Here is a 7,637-nt window from a genome sequence, read left to right as displayed (position 1 = left end):
CTTCTTCTTCTTCTTCTTCTTCTTCTTCTTCTTCTTCTTCTTCTTCTTCTTCTTCTTTTCTTCTTCTTTTCTTCTTCTTCATGTCTCCACTGTAATACCTCTATTGCGGGTTACCATCACTCCTAGAATTAGTGTCCCCTTAATTGTTTTCCTTGCTTTTTTGCCCTCCACAAAACTGTATCCATTCTATTGCCATCAAACCAATTCACCAAAATAAAAGAAGAAAGCAAAGCTTGGTCCTCTACCTGCTTGAAATCCTTATGTAAACTGTTTTGGAAGCAAAATCAAATTTCTCACTTTGTCAGTAAAATACTCCATGACTGTACTCTAGCCTACTTATCCAGAAGGTATTTATCAAGGGTATGATATGCTGGGCACTGTTTAAACAAATGGTTTCTCTTTGACAAAGATTATCTTTATGAGCTTTGTCTTGATGGTTCTTAATATTTCACATGCTTTTCTTGTCTAACTGGATTGTCTGAAAGGCCTGGGTCTATATCTGTCCTGTTTTCTCTGAGCCTCGCCCCCATATCTGGAAGCTTCTCAAGAAATGTGAAATTCTTTGCTTTGATTTGACACTTAGGCAGAAGTTGGAAAACAAAGTTGATTAAAAACACACTCTTATTGGATTCTAAAGGAATTAATAACATCCTCCCTTTGGGGATTAATAAAATAAGATTTTTAATATTAGCTTCATTTTTCTACTTTATAAAAGTATTTTAATCAACATTCTTGGCTTTAAAGGATGGATTTAAGCAATGTTTTCTGCTGGGGGGGTTGTGTGTGCAGAAATTTCATCAGCTCATTTGAAGATGAGTCCAGTTTTGATATTGGTTGTATGGTCTGAAAAGTGTCACTGTAATTTCCCTAATAAAAATCTATAAATGCTGTGAAATTCAAACATGCAGAGGAAGTAACATTTCTTGAGCATTTCATAATTTGGGAGTTGATTTTCTGATCAACTGTAGGTTAAGTGAGTACTGAATTACTTTAGTTTAGGGAGATTCAGTGCATTATCTAAAGCCCTCAGGGAATTAGTTACAATAACACAGGCTGTGGCTCCAAAGCTGAGGGGCTTGAATTTACATTTTACATCTCACAGGTATTAGCAGTATATAACTTTGAGGGCGTTTGCTTAGCTTTGTCCTTGATTCACTTTCATCATTTGTAAAATGGGGATATTTGTAGCTTCTATTTCCTGGAATTAAGAATTACATCAGAAAATAAACTTGGTGGGCCAGCCAGATAGCTCAGTAGATTAAAGTGCTTGCTTAGGCAGATACAGGGGCTGGGGTTTGATCTCTGGCATGCCCTGGGGGCAGGGCAGCATGCTGAGATGGCAATTGAGACTGGGCGCGGTGGTGCGAGCCTATAATCCCAGTGCTTGGGAGGCTAAAAACAGGAGAATCACTATGAGTCTGATCTGTGTAGTGAGACCCTGCACTAAATACATAAAAAGAAAATAAAATAGAATAAAAGAAACTTGGAATAGACATACAGGCTCCAGAAAAGTTGGGTATCATTATCTGTGTCTAAATCCAGATTAGTTTTTCTCCAGCTGTCCTTCTTCCCATTAGTAAATAGCAGTAGTAACATCAGTACCATTCATTAACCACTCCATATAAGGCAACCTTATATGGAGTTCTATTAAGAGTCTTAGAATGCAGATATCATTTCAGCATACAGAGTAAAGATGAGGCTCCTCAGGGCATCTGTTCAACAGCCAAGGTAGTAGGTAAGTAGTGGACTTGAGAGTCATATCCAGATTTATCTGTCCTCAAAGTTCATGCTCTTAAGAGAGTTAAAATGTTTTATCTTTGTGAACCTCACAATGTAGTGTAGTATACAACATGGGAGGTGTAATGCAGTGGGCTGTGTCCTTCTCAGAATCATATGTTGAAGTACAAATGATCAGTATGACTGTGTAGAGATGGGGATTTTAAAGAAATAACAAAGTGAAAAGGAGACCTTAGGGTGGTCCCTAATACAATCTGTCTGGAGATTCTTTTTTTTTTTTTTTTTACACTGGATTAAGGACAATTTATTGTTTTTATGTACAGAAAACTCAAAGTACGCTTAGCCCAGTTTAGTGGCAAGCTCTTTAGCCTTCGCTCTCTCCAGCTTGGCAATATGAGCCACAGATTTTGGACCCAGAACGTTGCCTCCCCAGTGACGGCGGATCTCATCGTATCTGTCATTGTAGTTGGTCCTGATGGCCTCCACCAGCTTAGCCAGAGCGCCCTTGTCCTCCGAGTTGACTTGTGTGAAGGCGACAGTGGTACAGGTCTTCCTGTGGACCAGATGCCCCAGCCTGGCCTTCCCCTTAATGATGCAGTAAGGGACCCCCATCTTGCGACACAGGGCAGGCAGGAACACGACCAGCTCGATGGGGTCCACGTCATGTGCAATCACCACGAGCTGAGCCTTCTTGTTCTCTACCAGAGTGGTGACGGTGTTGACACCTGCTCTGAGGACCGGTGGCCTCTTAGTGGGGACATCCCCTTTGCCAGCAGCTTTCTTCTCTGCCCGGGCCAACAGCCTCTGCTTCTTCTCTTGCTTGGTCTCTGGTCTGTACTTGTGGGCGAGCTTAAGCAGCTGGGTAGCTGTTTGGCGGTCCAAGGCCTGGGTGAACTGGTTAATCGCAGGGGGCACCTTCAGCCGTTTGTACAGGATGGCCCTCTGTCGCTGCAGCCGGATGTAGCGGGGCCATTTGACAAAGCGGGTGAGGTCTCTCTTGGGCTGGATGTCCTGTCCAATGCCAAAATTCTTTGGCCTCTTCTCGAACAGGGGATTTACCACCTTCTTGGCCTCCTGCTTCTTCACGACAGCAGGGGCCGGGGCCACCTTCTTGCCCTTGGCCTTCTTCCCTTTCGGCATCTCGGCCGGCTGACAGAAAGAGACTGTGAAAGGAATTGTGGGTAATATGTAAGCGGCGGCGACTATCGCGAGAGCTCTGTCTGGAGATTCTTATAAGAAGAAGATAAGGTAGCACAGACCCTGGAGCACAATGATGAGATCATGTTGAGACCACCATAAGAAGGTGGCCAGGCCATCTGCAAGCTGCTGTGAGAGGACTGAGCGTGCACCAAATCTGCTAACACCATCATCTGCAATTCAACTTCCAGAACTTGGAGAAAGTACATTTCTGCTGTTTAAACCAGCTGGTTTGTAGTAGTTCTGTTATGATTTCTCTACCCAACAACACAGAAAGAGAAATTGTTGGAAGATAAGAACCAACCAACCAATCAATCAAACAAACAAACAAACAAACAAACAAAAAACCCAAACAAAAACAAAAAGAAATGTCAGAGATCAGATCCTACTTATCTGGGCACTTGTGGTGCTTTGCTCATGCTGAGGTGAGTGCTGCCTACCCCCCCATGTGGATGCTATCTCAGTTACTTTTTTCTCATTGCTGGGACAAAATACTTGAAACCAAAAATGAAAGAAGGAAAGGTTTATTTAGCCCACAGTTAGTGGAGGTTTCAGTTCATACTTGACTGGCTCCAAGGCAGAGTGGCACATAGAAGAGGGCAGCTCTTCATGGTTGTGGAAAACAGCGAAGAGCAACAGGAGGGGCACCTACGGCAGCGAGCAAGCCTCTCTCCCCTCCTTACATTTATATGCAGATTATCTGCCCCAGCGCTGGGGTAACCCTCATACCCATAATTGCAGCAATGGATCAAGAATTAATCACAAGTTCACACTCTTTTTAAAATAATTTTTTTGAAAAGTAAAAAAGACAAAAATCATTAAGGTTTATTGAAAGCAAGTGTTAATATTCAATTATTTGTCCAATCTTGAATAACTAGATCTGTTAATCTGAGCAACAGATTTGCTGATAAAATAGATAATATAATAGCCACTGTTAATTAGCTGTTCTTGGTTTGAAAATCTGTAACATATGTATTGTTATATAGTGCCCTGTTTCTGCTATTCATTTGTAGTCTTCAAAATAAAATTAAATAAAATTAAAAAATAATCACTAACTCTAGAAGCCATCCTATGACTGTATGAGGCTTTGGGGGAACAATTAAACACAAATAGTAACAGACCCCTTAGTACTCCATCTTTGTAGTCAGCACCCTGAATGGTTATGGCCTGTCTTTCTTAATGGGCTGGACACTTCGTGATGACTGGAGCCACATGTACCTTTTATGTGTGCAATAACAATATCCCCATAATTGTATACTGGTTTGTGTCTGTGCTGCTGTGAAATCCTGCTTTCTAGCCTCTTTTCTGAGAAACTTCCTCTAGCTGGTGAAAATGCCCAGGTACTGGAGGAGCTGTCTTCTGCAGAAGTCCTCCTCAGTCCTGCTGGAGTGTCTGCAGCCACTGTGTCTGGAATGTGCAGACTTTCTGGAGCATCAGGACACCAGCTGAGAGGGACAGTGCACAGGAGGAGGCTGGCAGCCTTGAGCTGCCTCTCTGTTATCTTGGTGGTATCTCAGGACTAAGGCAATCCAGGGAGCTCTGCCAAGGGAGCTGGAGTCTGAGAGATGAACTGGGGTCTTTCCAAGTCTGGCTTTCAGATATGGTAAGGTTTCTGAGGGTTGGCTGACCTGAGTGCATACAGAGCAGATGCTGAGCCAGGTTTGAGCCCCAACTCCATCTAAAGGCTTGGGATAGGGTGAGAGATAGGACTAACTCATTACTCACTGTGAGGAAATATTCAAGAGAAAACATTGAAGTCTCTTCCCTTATTTACAACAGGTCCAAAGACATTGCTCTAATCTTACCCTTATCATATTTTCTGGAATGAGAAAGATCTTCATGGATTTTGGCTGTGCCAAGAATTGTGTCCCATTGTAATGTGCTTCAAGTGAAGAGGCAGAAAGATGATTTGGAGCCACTGAGATGACAAAGCTGACCATGCTCTTGACCTCATTCAAGAGGCTCCTTGAATGTTTGATTCTCCCAAATAGTCCCTGCCCAAAGTCTAACAGTCTTCTCTTTGAGTTGCTTTGCTATCAGAAACTCAGCAAGGGTAATAAGCACTGGTGACTTGATTGTGCCAATAAGTGTTGCCATTTTATAGTCTGTGCCCTTGGGCTTGTTCCCCATCTTTCCATAGCCTCAGCTTCCTTATTGGTAAAATGAAGGAGTTTGTTTAGAATCACAGTTTTTCCTTTACCTTTATAAGTTTAGAATAGAGATATTACCTCTATCTGAATGTTGCAATATCTCTTTCAAACCCTGACTACTTGGCAAGTCCAGGCCTCCTTCTAAGAATAGGAATGTGGCTGGTGCAGTTGTTTGCAGTGGACATAGCAGAGGGCTGGCTTAGGGAGCATGTTGTGTATGTTTACAACCTGGGCAAGCTCTGAGCATATAGGTCCTGGACCTGGATCCAATATTTGAATTAAATTTGCCCATGAGATTGATTTATAATCAACAGAATGTGAGATACAATGGTCTGTATGATCATCATGCATGATCTTCTTTCTTTTCTCTCCTTGCCTTTTTCTTTTTCTTTTTTCTCTTTCTTCTTTTCCCTCTTTCCTGCCCTGTTTTCTATTCACCTTCTTCTCCTCTCCTGGCTACTCCATTTATCCTCATTGTCTTCCCCTTCCCCCATCACACGTTCTTCATGTTATCATTCAATTAGGTGGAGCTGTCCCATCTGAAGACTCAGTGGATCTAGAAGATTGGACAAACCATGATATGAAAGAAGCCTGAGTGCCTCAATGGTTTTGTCAGTGGTGATAATCTTGCCAAGCCTTCTCCTTACTTATATGAAGCCATTGATGATTGGGAGTTGTCCCAGCACTAAACATCCCTTCACTCCTATACTAGAATGCTGTTTGTGTGCTTTTAACTCTCAAGAAGGAGCCACCTCTCCTTACATGGTTACTGTGGACTACCTTAGACTCAGGGTGTCCTGGAGGCACAGACCCATGTGTGGCTACCCAGGCCTGGAGAAACTGTTGGAAAGACTTCCATAGGAGCTGTTGATGTGATAGAGACAGGAAGGACTCATAGTTCCACAGAGCTGGGATAAAAGTTAGTGGCTCTAATAAGGAGTTCTTCAACTTCTTATACATAGCTTGACCTTAATCATTTCCTAAATTTAGACTACTCATCCTGGTCTCTAAAATGGTAGCATCCAGTAACCTTTCCTGTCTGCCTGCTGGGAAAGCTCTGCAACGGCCCTATTTTTCCTTTCCAACCCTAATTACATTTGTGATCCCTCATTCAATGTCTTTCATTCCTGTTAATAACCTACAACAAAACAAGGACTAAATCCATTGATTTCAGTTCTATTAGGCTCACTGTCCAGTAAAGAGTTTGGGACACCACAGATGCAAAATAAGTAACTGTGCATTGAATAAATAGCTACATATATAGATGAATGAATGCTTTGTCCAGTATCATTATCCTTAGAGTAAACTTAGTATTTATAACCTAGGGCCTGATAAAGATTAATTGCGATTGAGATTAGTCATGATCTCAATTTAGAGCCCAACCAATCATAATACATAGCACATGATAACCTTGGTTTCCATCTCCCTTGATAGATAAGGAGTATTTTCAGGCAGAAAAGTGGAAGAGCATCTGTAAGTAGAGGAATCAGAATTGTAAAAGGCAAAGCAGCATATTTTGTGTTTGGGAAGGTTGGTTAAGCAGTAGGTATCATACCTGGTATTGAGTGTCCAATAAAGACAAATGTGGTATAACTGCCTTAAAGCTGTCAAGAAGTGATTAAATTGTAAATGTTTAACCAGAAAATTCAAAAGGAAAAGGCAAAGGCTAGTAAGATAGAGCAGCAGACTAAGTACCTGCTTTGGCAAGCCCAGGGACCAAGGTTTGATCCTGCATGCCATGCTGGCACGCCCCTGGAGATCTCCCAGCCAGAGAACAAGTCCAGGCATGGTGGCACATGCCTGTAATCTCAGCGCTGGTGAGGCTAAAACAGGAGGATCACTACAAGTCTGAAGTACATAGTGAGGCCCTGTGCCAAATGCAGAAAAAAAATAAGGAAAAGACATATCCTCAGTAATACAAATTTGTGTGATGAGGACTAGTGATGACAAATAAAGCTCCTAAAGAGCAGAAAGCTGCGCTAAGCCTTAGAAAGTTGGCCTTCTTGAAGATCAGGTGAGAAATCACTTGTAAATAGGTGGAAGTTGGGGGCCAGAAGGGAGGGGCTCGGAATGTTAGTTTTACTGCAGTGAAGTTTATATTTGGAGCTTAGGGAAGTTGGGACAGCATGAAACCAGACCTCTGGAGGCCTCTGATTGTCTGGTTATAATGCTTAGACTTGGTCTGAATCCACTACATGGAAGAGAGAGAGTTTTTTCAGAGAACCTATGTGTTGTGAGCAACAGATGGTGTTCTCTTGCCTGAAGGTCTTTGGGAGGTAGGGGGCTGGAGCAGATGACCTCTGGAAATTTCTTCCAACCATAAGACCATGGTAGTCAAAAGACAGAGAGAAACAAGAACCAGGGAACTTGGCCTGGATTTTCCTCCCTCATAAATCTCTCAGATGCCTAGCATCATCTCCTTGTCCTCAGATTAATCTTCTCTGGCTTCCTGCAGGAACAGAAGGACCTATTGACCTCATCCTGCTCTCCGGGCTGCAAATGAGAAATGGAGTCCTCAGACTGGTAAAGGCCTATATGTGGGCAGAGGGAGGC

General features: G+C 42.6%; 1 pseudogene across 1 annotated transcript; it reads right to left on the bottom strand.

The window, feature by feature from the left end:
- Positions 1–2,076: 2,076 nt before the first annotated feature.
- On the bottom strand, positions 2,077–2,902 carry LOC101570199 (annotated as a pseudogene). Its single transcript, XR_001117301.2, has one exon. The product of XR_001117301.2 is annotated as a 60S ribosomal protein L7a pseudogene (transcript).
- Positions 2,903–7,637: the final 4,735 nt, after the last annotated feature.

Source organism: Octodon degus, unplaced genomic scaffold, assembly GCF_000260255.1.
Source record: "Octodon degus isolate 3935 unplaced genomic scaffold, OctDeg1.0 scaffold00137, whole genome shotgun sequence".
In the NCBI taxonomy this organism is placed as follows: Eukaryota; Metazoa; Chordata; class Mammalia; order Rodentia; family Octodontidae; genus Octodon; species Octodon degus.
This window is presented reverse-complemented; position numbering and strand designations above follow the sequence as displayed.